Genomic DNA, 17,945 nt, shown 5'->3' on the forward strand with positions numbered 1-17,945 from the left:
ATAGTCCTTCGTCTGCTCTTGAACAACATATAAATGGAATCTTTTGTTTCTGACACCTTTTATTCAGTATAACATTTTTTGAAACTCGTTGACAGTATTGAATGCTATCAGCAGTTAACTTGCCTTGCTGAGCTGCATTTTACCATGTGCGTATACCACAATTGCATTTCTCATTGACAACTTGTGGACATTTGGGTAGGGTCCAGTTTGAGGATTTTATAAAGAAGGATACATTTTTGTAAAGATTCATTGTAGGCGTAAGTTTATATTTCTCTTGGGTAAATACCCAGGAATGACTTTGCTGGACCAAGTTAGAGATGGATGTTTAGCTTAGTAAGAAAATAATCATTTTCCAAAGTCGCTTTGAAACCATTTCACAGTCCTTTGAGGGATGCATGAGAGTTCTGATTCCTCCATATTTTTGTCAACTGACAGTCTCTTGTTTTTAGCTCTTCTAGTTATGTGTAAAGTAGTGTCTTCTTCATGTACTTACTGACCATTCAGATATTTGTGTGTGTGTGTGTGTGTGTGTGTGTGTGTGTGTGCATAATCTTTTCAAATCCCTTGCTCATTTGTCATTGCTTTTATATTGTTGACTTATATGATTCTTTTTATCTTTTTTCTTTTTAAAAATTTTGTTTTTCTTCTCCTTCTCCACTTCCAGCTCTTCCTCCTCCTCCTCTTCTTCTTCCATCTCTTCCCTCTCATTCTATCTCTCTCTTTTCCTCACTCTCCTATAACACTCTCTCTCTTTAAAACAGGATCTCACTATGTAGCCCAAATTGGCCTTGAACTGACTCTGGAGCTGGCTTCAAATTTTGATGTTCCTTATTTAGCATCCTGAGTACTAGGATAACAGGTGTGCAAAAATTCTGTATATATTCTCTTACAGGGTCTTTTTATTAAAATATTATGTTTGTATGGCTTCCTTACTATTTCCTTAAGATGTAGTCATTCAAAATTTTGATAAAACCTTATGTATTCTATTTTTCTATTTAATACATTTTGTTTTCTCCATAAGAAAATGTCTGTCCTAAAGTTAGGACAATTAGTATTGTCAGAAGTCCAATAATTCTAGCTCTTCCATTTAGTCCTACCATCAGTGTAGAATTAATTTTGGCTTATTAAGCAGAGATTAAATTATTCCCAGTTATCCACTTGTTCCAGCACGTAGGCATTTCCCTTTTTCTTTCTTTCTTTTTCTTTTTTTGTGCATCTTATCCATTTTATTTCTGAGCATATGAGACCCAGGAAGTGCCAGTATGCACACATGTGTCCCTCACCTCACCTGGCTAGTATTTTCAGGAAAATGCTGGAGAATTGATAAAAATCAAACATCTTTGCCCTGCTCCAGATCCTAGAGAGAAGGTCTCAGTTTCTCCCCATGCATGTATCCTTTCTAAGATCACGAATTTTCACCATTTTTTCATTTGCAAAGTCTTGTGTTTGCTCCTAAAACACAAGATATGTATTTTTTAAAAAAAATCTGTTATATGATCATTTTTGTTTTATCCTATGAATGTGGAAAATTAGATTGATTCATTTTTAAAATGTGATGCCTCAGAGCTCTGAAACACAGGTTGTGATTCTTTTTTGAGAATGTTGCTTGTAGTCTGCTCCTGCTTGTTAAAAATTTGCATATTCACCTATGTTTACAAAAAGTACTGGCCTACCATTTCTTCCTCTTGTCAGCGCTTCATACTGGGATTAGCCTGACCTCACGGACTACATCAGGCAGAGGGTTCCTCCTTATTTTCTGAGATTGTGTAAAATGGGAATTATTTATATTTTACAAATTCTACAATGTACATGTTAACTCGAATTAGCATGTATCTTATTCTCCTAAGTGTCATGGTGCCAAATGCTGCTAATGAATTAAGGAGTCCAGTTCTGGCCAACGCCATATTGGCTACATGGTGGATTGTAAGGATCTGACATCTTGTCTTCCTTCTGGGGGAAGGAATTCCGCCCCCACCCCCACCCCCAATCACCTGCCTCCCAGGTAATGGGCATGCCCAGACCCCTGGAGGCAGGGGCAGGCACTTGGCTGATAGGTTACTGAATCTGTCAGTCTAGTGCCTGGGACTGGGTATTTCCTGAAGATCTGCCCCCTGTGCCTACCTATTTAGGCCCAGACCAGCCTAGCTGCGAGACTCCATGCCACAGTGTGTCTCTGTGATCATTTCCTGTGTCCTCTCTCCTGGCTCATCTCCAGTCATCATAGCTTCTCAATTCAGCTCTCCATTGGAGCTGAAATGGCCTGTTGGTATTGTTTTTGCTATTTCTTCCTCTTTAGCATGTTTCCTAGCTGGGTTATGTGTATTTTCGTACTGCAGGCCTTTGTAACAACTTAGCGGCCTACAGCCTGCTAACTCTATACTAAAGACTCCAATATTCTATATTTTAAAGTGTGGCTTCTGGGATGATTTACCTTACAACACTACATCACAAAATTGATGGCCACTTAGTATGTAAAATGTGAAATTAAAGTAGAATGTCTATCCTGTACAGTAAAAGTTTCCTGTCATCCAATGCCTACATAATAGTTATTTTTATGTACTAGCTGATAAGATCAGCATGCATATATGGATGGGTGTGTTTATTTATACTGATGTTGATATAGCTCATCTTACAATTTATGGGTTTCAATCTACCAGATCCATGTAAGCAATTTTCTTCTGACAACAAATAGATTTGTTTATGATTAAAATGTTACAATAGGAAATCATGAAAACAAAAAATAACCATATCTTTACCAGTCTACATACAATATATTCTTTTATGTGTGTGAATCCTGGCATTGTAAAAGAGTATCAGTGCAGATATATCACTGGTAAGCATTTGTTCTGAGTCCTAAATTCTTATCCCTTATTGGTCAGCTCACAAATTCACATATATTAAATCTCATAGGAGTAGTGATCTTATTAATCTCTGTGAATTTTGATAGGCTGCCACAGACTGAAAAAATATTTTAATTTACTGTGTTCATGTCTGTAATCCTTGCTACTTAGAAGGCTGAGATCTAAGGATCATGAAAGTACAAGATACTTTGACTTCCAATTAATCAGCAAAAGGCTAAAAATGGAGGCATGCCAGCTTTAAAGGAAAAAAAAAACTAAGGGAGAACATCTTAACCTTGAGTTCAAACCTCAGAACACACACACTCTCTCTCTCTCTCTCTCTCTCTCTCTCTCTCTCTCTCTCTCTCTCTCTCTCTCTCTGTCTCTCTCTCTTTCTCTCTCTCTCTCTCTCTCACACACACACACAAACACACACACACATACACATACACTTAAACCACTGGTTGAGATTTGGAATATTCATCCAGTATGATTTACCTGAGGTGAGAGAAAGCCCCTCAGTGCCAAAGCCATAAGCATCATAAGAACACACAGCAAAGGAAGCCTGTGTGGCTATTGGCCCAGTGATTGTGGACAGCAGATATGGGGGATGCTGACAATTGAGAACAATAGAAGGCTAGAAGAATGAGTGCTAGAGTAATTCCATTATTGCCATGGAAACAGTTTACAGAGACCGGCAGTCCATAGATAGTATGATACACAGTTAGGCTTGGGAGACAAGTAATGAGCAAACACAATGGTGTTGAAATGTCATGGTCCAAGGAGGGCAAGGCTAAGCATCCAGTCCTAATACAGCATCCATGATTAGACGCAGAGCTTCATCATCCTCAGAGGAAGAGGTGTTCTCTGAAGCACTCTACACAATAGTTGGGTTTGCCCCAGGGACTCACACTGGATGACTCACTTTGAGTGTCATGACATCCTTGGAAGACCTTTTTCATATAGGACAAACTACAACAAAATTATCAACAACAACAAAAACAGTTCAGCTATTTGGGAGGCTGACATAGGAGGATCATGGTTCAAAGCCAACCCAGGCAGGCAATAAAAGACCCCGAATAGCAAAAATGATCCTGGAGGAATATTAATACCAAATTTTAAACTCTACTACAAAGCCATAGTAATCAAAACAGCTTGGTACTGGCACAATGGAATAGAATTGAAAACACAGAAATGAACCCACAAACCTATAGCCACCTAATCTAAAAAAAAAAAAAGAGCTAAAAAAATAGAATAGAAGAAAGATAGCCTTTTTAGTAAATGGTGCTGGCAAAATTGGTTAATCACGTGTAGAAAACTAAAGCTAGATCCTTATATATCACCCTGCACCAGAATCAACTCCAAATGGAACAAAGACCTCGAAGTCAAAGCAGACACTCTGAAAACATTACAGAATGCAATAGAAGAAACCCTAGGTCTCCTTGGCACAGGCCGAAATTTTCTTAATAGAGACCCAGAAACACAACAAATCAAAGAAAGGTTGGACAAATGGGATTGCATGAAGTTGCAGAGCTTCTGCATGGCAAAGGACATAGCTAGCAAGATCAGATTGGGAGAAGATCTTCACTAGCCATACAACAGACAAGGGTCTCATATCTAAAATATACCTGGAACTCAAAAAATTAAATCCCCCAACAACAAATCTTCAAAGAAACAACTGCCCAATCAATAAGTGGGCTAAAGACTTAAAGAGAAACTTCTCTGAAGAGGAAAGAAGGATTGCCAATAGAAACATGAAAAAATGCTCAACCTCTCTAGCCCTAAAAGAAACAAAAGTCAAAACAACACTGAGATACCACCTCACCCCAGTTAGAATGGCTATAATCAAGAACTCTAATAACAACAGATGCTGGAGGGATGTGGACAGAAGAGAACCCTACTGCATTGTTGGTGGCAGTGTAAACTTGTTCAACCACTTTGGAAAGCAGTATGGAGGTTCCTCAAAAGACTCCACATAGAGCTCCCCTATGACCCAGCAATCCCACTTTTGGGCATTTACCCAAATGATTATAAACAAGACCATACTAAAGCTACCAGCACGACTATGTTTATTGCAGCATTATTTACCATAGCTAAGTTCTTAAAACTCTTACCTCCAAGTAATCAGCTAAAAAGCTAGAAGTTGAGCTGTGACTGAAGTGGTAAAGCACTAGCCTTGAGCAAAAAAGCACAGGAACAATGCCCAGACCCTGAGTTTAAGCAAGGACCAGCATGCACACACACACACACACACACACACACACACACACACACACACACACACCTCAAATGCATCCTTTAGTATGGCATCTATTGTCTCTCCTATATCTCTGACAATGTTCAAGACAGGAGGCTATTAAGAACTACCATATACTCTTGATTAATCTCTTTACTATGTGTCATAGATGAGTTTCTTGACTCTCTCTCCTTAACAAGCCTCTGAGCCTCAAGACACAGATAGACCCTTGTGATTTCTCTTTCTATTACTTCTCATAATTTATAAGTGTACAAAAACATGGTGTTCATAAAGACATTAATTAAATAAACGTAATAAGCCTATAATCAGATCTTTCTGCACTGTCCACTCAAGTCTTGAAGACTTCTTTGTAATTCTTAGGCACTGAGTGACCCTTGATATGTAGTTTAATGAATTCATGATATCCTTTCATGGTGATTTAGTGAGTTTGGCATTCATTGACTAGTATCATAGGATTATATCTTATTAAGCTTCTGTGAGAGAATAAAGCATGTATTAGAGGGGCTTTTTTATTTTTCTTTACCAAAAAAAGCTAACTAGGGATGGTGGCTCATATCTATAATCCTAGCTACTCAGCTGGGTAAGAGCTGAAGGGTCATACTTTCAAGCTAGCCTGGACAGAGTTCACTAACATCCATCTCCAAAATTAAACACCAAAAATAAGGTGGGCTAGAGGTATGACTCAAGTAGAAGAGCACCAACCATGAGTAAGCAATTTGAATAAGAGCTCAAGGCCCTGAATTCAAGTCCCAGAATCACCAAAAAAAAAAAAAAAAAAACCTCCAAAGATCTGAAAAATATAACTAATTTATGGTTTTGTTTTGTTTTTTGGGGGGGGGATCGTGGACCTGAAGTCTGGGCCTGGGCCTCAACTCTTCAGCTCAAGACTAGCACACTATCACTTGAGCCACAGTGCTACTTCCAGATTTTTCTGCTTACATGGTACTGAGGAATCAAACCCAGGGCCTCATGCATGCAAGGCAAGCGCTCTACCACTGAGCCACCTTCCCAGCCCCAATATAACTAATTTATATACAAACAATACTTGTCAAAGCACTCAATTCACCACTTCCAAACCTACTGGGGGGAGGGGGGAAGCAAAAACTACTTTTGATTTTTTTTTCCCCAAAGGTAGAAATGCTTCACTTTTCTAGTCTTTCTGTTTCTTTTATTATCAACAACGGAAATTTTTTCCTGTGATTATTGCTTCAGTAAGCATCAACAAAAGTCATTTCTCTCCCATGTCACCTAGCATAAGGCCTTCCTCTCTAGGACCCCCTGTTCAGCACCTTGGGCGTAGGTGTTAATGAAAGATCTAGAATAGCAACCCAGCGCATTGTGTTCCAAGTACCTACACACAAACCACCCCTCCCCCAACACTCAAAAAATGAGGTGTTTTTGAAAAGTTGAAATATCACTTGCAACAAAAATATAATCCTGATGATGCTAATACTTTATCAACACTATAAAAACTACTACAATCATAGAGTCATGATAGGCTTTAAAAAAAAATCCTGAACATCTGTCCAACACAACAGGCTTGGAAGCCTTAACAGAAAAAAAAAATCCACTCCTTCCAGAAACAGACAAAATAGAACATAACCTACAAGCTATTTCCCTCCCTCTGAGTCCTTTAAACAAAGATTAAAAGAAAGATGCCATAAAAATGTTTTTGACGTTTCCCATTTTTAAAATATAAACACATTGATGTATTTTTAATACTATAAAACAGATAAAAGAGAGAGCAATATTTTAAAGGGTGGAATACTTTGTGCTAAAGTAAACAAAACAAAAGAGCTGTCCTGGAAGTCAAAAGTTATTTCCATGAGGAGCAGCATGTTTTTCTCATTATAGAGGCAAGCAGGTCTGCACGCGCAGGGCATCTGCTGTCCAGGGTCAGTGTCAGGGGTCAGCGCTGCTTTGGGGGGCTCGGAAGCGCTCAGCCTGCAGGCTATCAGGTGAGGAGGGCTGGGAGCTGCAGGTGCTTGCAGCAAAGGAAGCATGCTCTCCTCAGATTTCAGGTGAGGAAAAGGATATCTTTCTTCAAGCCCTTCATCTGACCCTTGGTACACATATATGCACACACACACACACAAGTGCACAGACATACACACAAACAGATATAGATACGCACATTCACACACAAAAATACATATGCATACATAGGTGCTTACATGCAACTACACAGACATACAGAGTTATACATAGACATGTATAAATCTTTGATACAGACACACATAAGTGCTCATACATAGTCCATACAGGCAGATAACACACAGGCAAGAGAACATACATATGCAAGTTCAAAGATTCACACACACACATACACACAAATACACAGACAAGGGAACCTAGACATGTACACGCAAAGATGCACCCACAAACACACTTTCCCTGATTACTTATCCCAATCCATAAGGGCAAATGACAAGTGTTCTTCCACTGGCCTGGAATGTAGGAACAGATCATCTTCCTCATGGTCCATGTGTGGGACTAGAAATGGTGCATCAAGGTGGAGCCACAGTCCATGGAGAGTGGGGGGGAGAGAGCACACGCCTGCGTTAGTGCGGACTTCCTTCTCACATCTGGGGTGCCACACATGCAGCAGGGGGAAAAAGCTCCCCACTACCTCAGGGCTGCACCTAGTCCTGAGTTTCCAGAAACACACCCCACCAACACACGCCTAGAAATGAAGACATTGAAGGAAGAAGCACCACTTCTTGAAAAAACCTTATAAGCTGCGAAGCACTTCCTAAGCAATCAATACTAAACAATCAATAATTGTCAAACAATCAATGACGTGTGTGACACATCCCTTTGACACGCATGCTCAGCACGAGCCATCAAGGTATTACAGCTGCAAAGGTCAAGAGAAGGAATTTTCATCTTATGAAATTATATTCAGTTTTATCACCTACACAATTTGTATTTATTAGATATTTGGTGTTCATTGAAAAAGAGAATTTTAAAAATAAAGTCTGCCCAAAAATGAACAAGAAGAAATCTGTTTGCTAGAATAAAAATGGAGAATGGTTCTATCATGTTCTAGCTAACAGTGTATTGGATTTCTGTGTTTCTTTCCATCTGTGTGTATTGGGGGACAGGGAAGGACAGAGAGAGGAAATGTTAGTCAAATAAATCCTCTAGCCTTGACCTTAGGTGTTGCATATTTAGCAGAGTTAATACTAATCCATGCCAGTGGTTGTTCAAACATCTATTGCAAAATGATACATATTTTATGGTAAAATTCTCCTGGTTGTATTCTGGGGATTTATAAGATACTTTAGAGTCTTGTAGCATTTCAAAGCATCACCAAGAACAACCATCATCTCAGCAAAAAGCAAAGATTCAAGTGCTAGAAAATTGAAATGACAATTAGGATTCCTGCAAAATTTTAAACTTACTCATATCCCAAGAGCTCAAAGTTCTTGCAAAAATGCAATTCAAATCCAGGCACTGGAGGCTCAAGCCTGTAATCCTAGCTCCTCAGGAGGCTGGGATCAGGGGATCAGGGTTCAAAGCCAGCCCAGGCAAGAAAGTCCTTGCAACTCCTATCTCCAATAAACCACTAGAAAACTATAAGTGGCACTGTGGCTCAAATGGTAGAGCACTCGCTTTGAGCTAAAGAGGCCAGGGACAGCGCCTAATCCCAGAGTTCAAACCCCACAACCAACAAAAAGTCAAAACAACAACAAAAATGCAATTCAGCCTGTCGATGGTGGCTCACACCATAATCCTAGCTACTCAGGAGGCTGAGATATGAGTATTGTGGATTTTAGCTGCCCTGAGCAGGAAAAGAGATTCTTGTCACATATTAACCAGCAAAAAAGCCAAAAGTGGAGCTGTGGCTCAAGTGGTAGGGCACCATGTTGAATGAAATAGCTAAGTAAAAGCGACTAGACCCTGAGTTCAATCCCTAGTATCAGTGCACGTGTGTGTGTGTGTGTGTGCACGCATGCGAGCGTGCGTGTGCGCATACACACACACACACAACACCATATTCAGTTTATTATACATAGAAGAACAGCAGGAGTGTCGACTGGCTCTGAGATGTTTTACCATATACAAATGACCCTGTGCTGGAAATGAGATACAACCTGTGTCTATTGGTTCCTCATAATTACAGCCCAATGCCAGAAAAGTAAGTTCTTCAAGCTAAACTGGGAATTAAAAGTAGGAGAATTAATGTTCTAATAAGAAATAAACAAGAGCTAAAGATCTAAAACGATTCACTGGGACAAATACAAGGGGCAAGGCAGTTTAACTTTTCACATGTGAGTGTGTATATGTGTGTGCACATGCACGTGTTTACATGCATGCCAGTCTTGAGGTTTGAACTCAGTGACTGGGCACTGTCCCTGAGCTTTTTCAATCAAGGCTGGTGCTCTACCACTTGGGCAACAGATCCACTTTCAACGTTTTGGTGATTAATTGGAGATAAGAGTCTCCAGTTTCCTGCCCAGGCTGGCTTTGAACTGTGATCCTCAGATCTCAGCCTCCTGAGTAGCTAGGATTATAGGTGTGAGCCACTGGCATCTAGCATGATTTCACTTTTGATTGTCCAAATATATGTTATTCACAAGTTCATTGTGGGTGGGAGGAATAAGAATTGCAACAAACGAGACTATCCCAGGTTACTAATGGGACAAAGCAGGAGACACAGAGACAGAAATGATTGCATACTTGCCCCTTGCAACTGGGGGCCTAAAGAAAGGTACAGGGAGAAGGGACCGCTGCCTGGTAACCTCCAACAGGGCTAGGAAGTAATCAGTTGGAATAATCAAGGCTAACATAGTCTGATAAAGACTGGTGAGCTAAGAGGGTTATTTCTATTACTCCTTTGCATAGAAATTCACTGCTTTTCTTAGTATTGTGTTTATTTGGGGGTAGATTGAAGGTCAGGCAGACCAACATTTGTAAGGCGGGAGCCCTAAAATACTTTGATCTCTGTATATAGAACAATGTGCTAGAAGTTTTTATTGCTAGGATCATTTAGGTTGAGAGAATTCTACCCATTGTTTAGCTATCAGAGAGTCTGGAAAACCAGGTGATATAGGAGAAAAAGTATTTTCTTAAAGTCATGAATTTCCAAATAAGAACGGCCCACAGGTTGAGATGGTGCTCAGGGGCTAAGGCTCCTATTCTTCCAATAAGCAGAGGAGCTGTCTGTCCCACACCCGATTCCCAGTCAAAGTGGGGTACCCAGAGGTTCCAGGAAACACTTGTGCCAAGCTGTCTCCAACTAGAGCACCAGCCTCCTCTCCTAATGTCATGAGAAGTAATTCAAATCTCAGAGATTCTAAAAGTGGGACCCAATTCCTCACCATTTTTGTTTTGAACCCAGGCCTTATGCAAAGTGTCCTGCTACTGAGCTACAACCATCCCCAGCCTTCAGTCACTGCTTTGAATTCATCTTAAGCAAACTATTTCACCTCCATTGCTAATTGGTGATGTTTTGATTCATTGCCTGACATAGTCTAAGTTTTCTCTTGCCTCCAATGTTCTCTAAGAGAAGTTTTATTTGAGTGCTCATGTTGATTACCTACTGCTTAGCTCCTTCTGAAAAGGGCACCTATGGAACCTAGCCAGGGGAGCCAGGGGCCACCAGAACTGGCTACAGGAACAAGAACAGCCCTTATGCCTCACTAGGTCCTGGATAAAACAATTCTGCAAATTTTCTTTTGTGCAAGCTTAAGAATATGCTGTGTGGCTAGGAATTGGTGACTCGCATCTATAATTCTACCTACTTAGAAGACTGAGATCTGAGGATTCTGACTTGAAGCTAGCCCAGGGACAAAAATCCATGAGACTCTTAACTTGGATTAACTACCAAAAAGCCAGAAGTAGAGATGTGGCTCAAATTTTAGAGAGCTAGCCTTGAGTATAAAAGCTAAGGGACAGCACCCAGGCCCAGAGTTCAATAACTAAATGCATAGATAGATAGATAGATAGATAGATAGATAGATAGATAGATAGATAGATAGATAGATAGATTTGTTATGTGTATTTTCCAAGGGCTGGGGAGAGGCATCTTCCTAGAAATGACAATATTGTTACCAAATCATTTCAAGTGACTTGAATATAACATGGTATTACTATGCCTCCTTTGTACTCAGTTAACTGCACTCTTAAAGAACTATTCAGCTGTATCTTTCTTAAGCTCTCTGGTTTGAGCTTCTTGTTGAAGAACAAAGAGAAGGTCGAACCTCTCATTAGGACAAAGTTATAATTCAATGTTCCTTCATTTCCTCCAATGAAGGTTTGGTGTTAGCAACCTATCAAGAGCAGACTGTGATCCTGGGGATTCCATAAAACCATTATTTGGGGCCAAACAAAATCAAACAAAAAATTCGGTGTTAGTATATCGTGAGTCATCTTTTTGATCCTTCCGGCTGCTGTGCTTTGCCACTTGGGGGTGGGGTGGGGTGAAGTAGGGAGGTGAGGGGAGGTGATAAACCACGAGTAAATAATAATCACCAAAATTAAATGTGTGGATGCTGGATAATTCTTTGTTATTGAGATTCACTAATAACAGTAATTTGGTTGAGTAAATTGCATTGATATCAAATGTTTCTCCTAGGCAGCTTTCAATTAGCAGCTTGCGGATTCTATCTTTTAAGTGATACATCTCAGTTAATAGCTCCTCCCTGACCATTGTAAGGTATATTAAATAGGTAAGTTTCATTAGGTAGCCGATGAAGAGAACACCACGCACTATTCAGGCAGGAAAAGAAGTTTATTTACAGAACTGTTGCCACTGCCCTGAATGGTGGAAAGGCATGGCTGAAAAGGAAAAGGGGGGGGGGGGCAAAAAAGGGGTGGGGCGACCCACCCCTGGGCCAGGACTTATCTAGGCCAGGGACAGGAAGAGGTGTGGCCAGGTGGGGGAAAGGTGTGGCCACACTGGATCTGGATGTGACCTCAGGGTCTGGGACCCTTCTAAGGTCAGATGGGAGGCATGTGAGCAGAGGTGGCCCAGGATGTGACTAGCAGGAGGGAAGGTGACTGCTTCCAGGTCTGCCAGTTACCTAGGTAACAGATACTGGGTGGAAACTTAGCCAAGAGGTAGGCAGATGTCCCTGTGAAGACCTTACAACCATATTTTGGAGAATTGCTCTTCCTCTAGTTTTCTGATGTCTTTTTATGTTTGTTTCGGGTCCTGCTTTGATGACATCATCACACTGAGCCATGTCACTCCAGGGAGCCCCAATGCCTGACAAAATGAGTTGGTAGCCATGGCTGACCCATACATGTGGTAACCCTGACATTTTCTCTCTGCTGCCAGGATCCTTGCTAGGTAATGGTGGCTTCTCCTTTTCACTATTTGTCAGACCCCACAGAGCATGTCCAAGTGGGGCTCAAAATGCCCCACCCAGAGTCAGCTGCCAGCTCCCAGATGCAAAGACAAGATGCAAAGCCAGCTGGCAGAGGCTCATCTATAATCCTCACTTCTCAGGAAGCCCAAGCAGAAAAGTTGATGATATTGTTATCTTCCAATTAATCAACAAAGAGCCAGAAGTGGAGGTGTGGCTCAAGTGGTAGAGTGTTAGCCTTGAGCAAAAAAGCTAATGGACAGTGCCCAGACCCTGAGTTCAAGTCCCAGGACTGGCACAAAAGAGAGAGAGAAAAGATAGAGAAGAGAGAGAGGAAGACAGAAAGAGAGGAAGGAAGGAAGGAAGGAGGAAGGAAGGAAGGAAGAAAGGAAGGAAGGAAGGAAGGAAGGAAGGAAGGAAGGAAGGAAGGAAGGAAGGAAGGAAGGAAGGAAGGAAGGAAGGAAGGGAGAGAACTAGAACTAGGAAAGAAAAGGAAGGAAGGAAGGAAGGAAGAAAGGAAGGAAGGAAGGAAGGAAGGAAGGAAGGAAGGAAGGAAGGGAGAGAACTAGAACTAGGAAAGAAAAGGAAGGAAAGAAGGAAGGAAGCAAGCAAGCAAGGAAGCAAGGAAAGAGGAAGGAAAGATTATGGGGGAAAAAGATTGGATAGCAAATGCAGATCTGGATATAGAATGCATTTGTGGCTTAGAAAGACTCCACAGTATCCTCCTTGGCTCTGATAGCTGCCCACACTACTGTCTTCACCACCAAACTAGAAAGTCCAATCAAAACAGAACCCAGAATCTGGGCTTCTGTGGCTTACACCTATAATCCTAACTATTCAGGAGACAGATCAGAGGATTGCCGTTGGAATCCAGTTAGGACAAGAAAGTTCAGGAGATTCTTATTTCCAACTAACTAGCAAAATCTGGAAGTGGAATGTGGCTCAAATGAAAGAGCATTAGCCTTGATCAAAAAAGCTTAGGGACAGTGCCCAAGTCTGAGTTCAAGCCCCAGTGCCATCACACAAACAGAGCCAAGGTAGACCACAGGAGAGATCCTAGTCATGCTGAGACAACGGAATCTACCGCTCATTTTATCCTTTCTTCACTAGAAACATTCATTGTGCTCATCTTCCTTCACCTTTGTAGCAAAACAAAATGCTAGAAGAGAAGGTGAGTAGAAGCTGCCCGTAGTCATTAGCCACAGGCCAAATTGTAGGTCAGCAGAGAATTGACAACATTGGAGTAAGAAGGGGTGCACCAGGGAGTCCCTTGTGTTGGGATTGCTGACCACGGTTCCATTCAGCTGCAGGAGATGCAGGGAATTCAGGCATAGGATGTACAGAAGCTAAGGTCAAGACAGCGCACACATAAGCCAGGCTGGACAGAGGATAAATGAGATCCCTTGCCTCCCAGCCCAGGGCCCTCTCCAGGCTGCCCTGATTCTTCCACAGCCTGACCTCTGGGTCACGGTAGGTGTCACCTAGGCCCCAGATGGCAACAGCTAGTTAAAACTGTGATGTGACACTTGCAATTTTAAAATTTCTGGCAGGCACACCAAAAAAGACAAAGAAAAGAAAAGAAAAGGAGAGACAACATTCATCGTAGTAACATAATTTTATAGGTACAGCCAAAGCACAATCATTTCAAGATACAAGAACTGTAAAAAAAGATTGACACATTAGGTCACATTCTTTCTTCACATGGATTTTCTGTGATCCATCATGAGCTTTTCCTTGAACAGCCTGTGTCCATTGGACTGGCCACATTTTGCATGCACACAGGGCCAGGAGCCACTGTCCTGGTTGGACAGTAAGGGTGTCAACAGCCCTGCCCCCTGCCCCCCACAGCAGCCATGGCTGGCTATAGGTAATTCTCAGTAACTCCATTTCTGTTGTCAACACAATGGCTCCATAGACTAAGTAAGTTATGAAGGAGGTCTACATTGGCCCATCTCCCACAGTTTTGGTCCAAGATGGAGAGAAATACAGAAGGAGGTAGCCTTCTAGCAGGCAGTGTCAGGCCATCACATGGCAAGAAAGTGCTCTCTTTTACTCTTCCAAAGCCACAGCTGGGTGCTAGTGGCTCACGCCTTCAATCCTAGCTACTCAGGAGGCTGAGATCTGAGAATCGTGGTTCAAAGCAAGCCTAGGTAGAAAAATCCATGAGATTCTGATCTCCAATTTAACTACCAAAAAGCCAGAAGTGAAGCTGTGTCTCAAGAAGAAAAAAAAGCTAAGAAACAGTGCCCAGATCCTTGAGTTCAAATATCAGTACCAGCATAAATTAATTCAATTAATTAATTTAATTAAAACAAAGTCATCAGGGCTTAGTTCAAAGTATAAGAAACACAAAATATTATTGATGTATTTCTGTGCACTCGTTTTGTGCACTGATTCCTTGTGATGCAGTATGAGCTTTTAACAGTCTGTGTCCTTTGGGCCATCAGGATTCAGCCATAAGGACTAGTCCTTATCATCTCCCTAAAGCCTCTCCTCTGTCATTGGATTAAATGTCCACCTCCTAATCTCTATCGATGGATTAGGGGACAGCAGCCCTCCAATGGTGTAAAGTCAGGAGCAAACATCAACATGAGCTTAGGAATGGACAAACTATACTCAAACCATATCTACCCCTTCTTCAAATGAATACCACCTTCATTGATCTCTATGGCACCACAAAGATGAGGAGCTACCAGCTATGTTGGATTTGAATTTGCCGCCTGGTGGTTCCTAAGGTTTTGTGGAACCATTAGATGTTGTAACAAGGACAGTGATTCTAAAATCATTCAGCAGATTCCTGGAGTCTTCTATGGGTTGAACTTCCCATGAAGTCTCTTCATGATCTGCAGTGAAGCAAACTCCATTGTAAACCCTGTAGGCTAAAGTCAGGAAGTCAAGCTGATCAATAATAGCATAGTGTCAGCCAGTTTATAGCACCAAACACATCCCAACCAAGATGACAAGCAGCCTCCGGTGTGATTAATTCTGGTGTTGTAATATTCCATGCATGATTATAGTTGAAACAATGCTCATCATTCTCAAACTACACTTTGCAATACCAAAGACTGGCACATTAAGGTTTATTGCTAATTATTAAACAAGACTCTTATAGCAAATGACCACTCTCGGTCAATATTGTATTTCTTGCTTCATGAAGGAAGCTAAGTAGCAAACCCTCTGAACACTAAACTTGAAACTCCAATTGGCAGGAAGAGTACTCAATACAAGCCACATACCTGGGTAGGATCCAATAGGATCACTTAACAATGCCTGTAGAAAAGTAAACTCTAGCTAGAGTCTATCAATTACTTTTCAGGAACTACACTACAACTGTGAAAAAGGTTTACAGTGGGCACTCAGTCTCTAGGCCTGCAAATAGGTGTGCATTATAAGCCAAGGAGGAAAATGTCTGGGAATAAAGAAAAGGTAATGGCCATGGGCTATTCTGTATGTGTGCACATGCCTCAGGGCATGGGTGCTGTCCTTGAGCTATTACACTCAAGGCTAGCACTCTACCACTTGAACCACAGCTCCACTTCTAGCTTTTTTGGTAGTTAATTGGACATAAGAGTCTCATGGACTTTCCTGTCTGGACTGGCTTCAAACCACAGTCCTCAGATGACAGCTTCATGAATAGCTAGGATTACAATTGTGAGCCACCAACACCCAGTTATGGGCTTTTCTTTTACAAGAGCATTGAAAAGTTGTGGTCACTGCTGTCTGGTGATGACCCAGAGCGTGCTTGGCTCATCCATCTTTTCCTTTCTGCTGTCAACACAATGTTGTAGCCAGCAAGATGGAGGCTAGAATTAGAACGCAGGTGAATTTTGTACTATCAGCATCAGGTTCATTAGAACCCAATGTCATCCGCAGCAGCCGTAAGGTATAGGCCAAGTCAGAATAAAGGGACAGAACAAAGTGTAGCTGGCCACCATGATGAAAGTTCAGTCTTCAAATCATTATGGTTACAACTCATCCAGTTTCAGAGAACACCAAAGGTAGACCAGCCTCCAGTGGCTCAAGCTTGTAATCCTAATCACTCAGGAAACAGATCTGAGGATTAAAAGTTCAAGGCCAGCCCAGGCAGGTAAATCTATGACTATTACCTCCAATCACCACTAAAAAGCAAGAAGTAGAGCTGTGGCTCAAGTAGTAGAGTGCCAATTTTGAACAAAAATGTTAAGGGACAATGCCCAGGCCCTGAGTGTAAGCCCTAGTACTAGCAAAATTTAAAAGAATGTGTGGGTCAGGGGTCTAATGGGTCTTTCAAACTGTATAGATACTATGATGACTTCTGTGGCCTCTCTCAGTGAAGCCAAGCAAAATTAAGATTTCTTCATTTCAGGCACATGAACAGCTCTTCCTTTCTTCCCTCCCTCCTTCCCTCCCTCCCTCCCTCTCTCCCTTCCTTCCTTCCTTCCTTCCTTCCTTCCTTCCTTCCTTCCTTCCTTCCTTCCTTCCTTCCTTCCTTCCTTCCTTCCTTCCTTCATCTCATTGTGCCAGTCCTGGCTGCTATCCCTGAGCTTTTGTGCTCAAGGCTAATGCTGTACCACTTGGGCCACAGATCCACTTTCAGCTTTTTGGTGGTTAATTGGAAATAAGTGTCTCATGGACTTTCCTTCCCAGGCTGGCTTTGAACCATGAGTCTCAGATCTCAACCTCCTGAGTAGCTAGGATTACTAGTGGGAGCCACTGGTGACCCATCTAACTCTTTCTTATCTAACACTCTTCTCTTGGTGCTCTGACATTAGGAACCTTTGATTCAGTGTTCCTTCTACCATTGAGCCCAGTCAAGGTCATGTATTTTAAAATCAGACAAGCCAGAATTGCCTCTCTCACCCCACCCCGACACACACACTATTATTCTGTGTGTGATTTTTGAACAAGTTGTACAACTATCCAACATGAAACATTTTTGTGAGGATTAAATGAGTTCTTACAAGTCCTGATACTTAACAATAGCTTGAAGAAGCACTCAGTAGATGGATCCCACCCCCATTGCTATCACAAGCACCACTGCCATGGAAGTTCCTGTCTGGCAGACTTTAGTCCATGAAGAGGTTGTATAAAAAGCAACTTGCAACTTATAACTTACCCCAGAGGGCATTTCTTATCCAACTCTGGAGACAGATGTGTGAGATTGCAGTTAGGATGCGGAGGGACCAGCCTTCTGCTGGAGAGCTCTAAAACAGGCCTGATTTGAGCTGAGTAGAGTTAGGTCTAAATGATAAACATAGATGAAAATGTGTGTGTGTGTGTGTGTGTGTGTGTGTGTGTGTGTGTGTGTGTATGTGTGTGTGTGCATGGTCATATGCAGATAGACATGAAAAAATTGACTAAAGTATGGCATATTCGGGGAGGATTCAAATGGTGTCACTCCTTAAACAATTAATGTAACAGTTTCACAAAATAAATACTGGGAGGCTGGAACTTGTATTGTGGGGAAAGGGATGCCAAAGGAGGTGGCAACAATAAATGGGGGAAGCAAACGTGGGCAAATGCAGTCATAATATTCCATGTACCTAAGTGAAAATG

Source organism: Dipodomys merriami, unplaced genomic scaffold (genome assembly GCF_024711535.1).
Source record: "Dipodomys merriami isolate MVZ:Mamm:240054 unplaced genomic scaffold, mDipMer1.0.p SCAF_6, whole genome shotgun sequence".
Taxonomy (NCBI): domain Eukaryota; kingdom Metazoa; phylum Chordata; class Mammalia; order Rodentia; family Heteromyidae; genus Dipodomys; species Dipodomys merriami.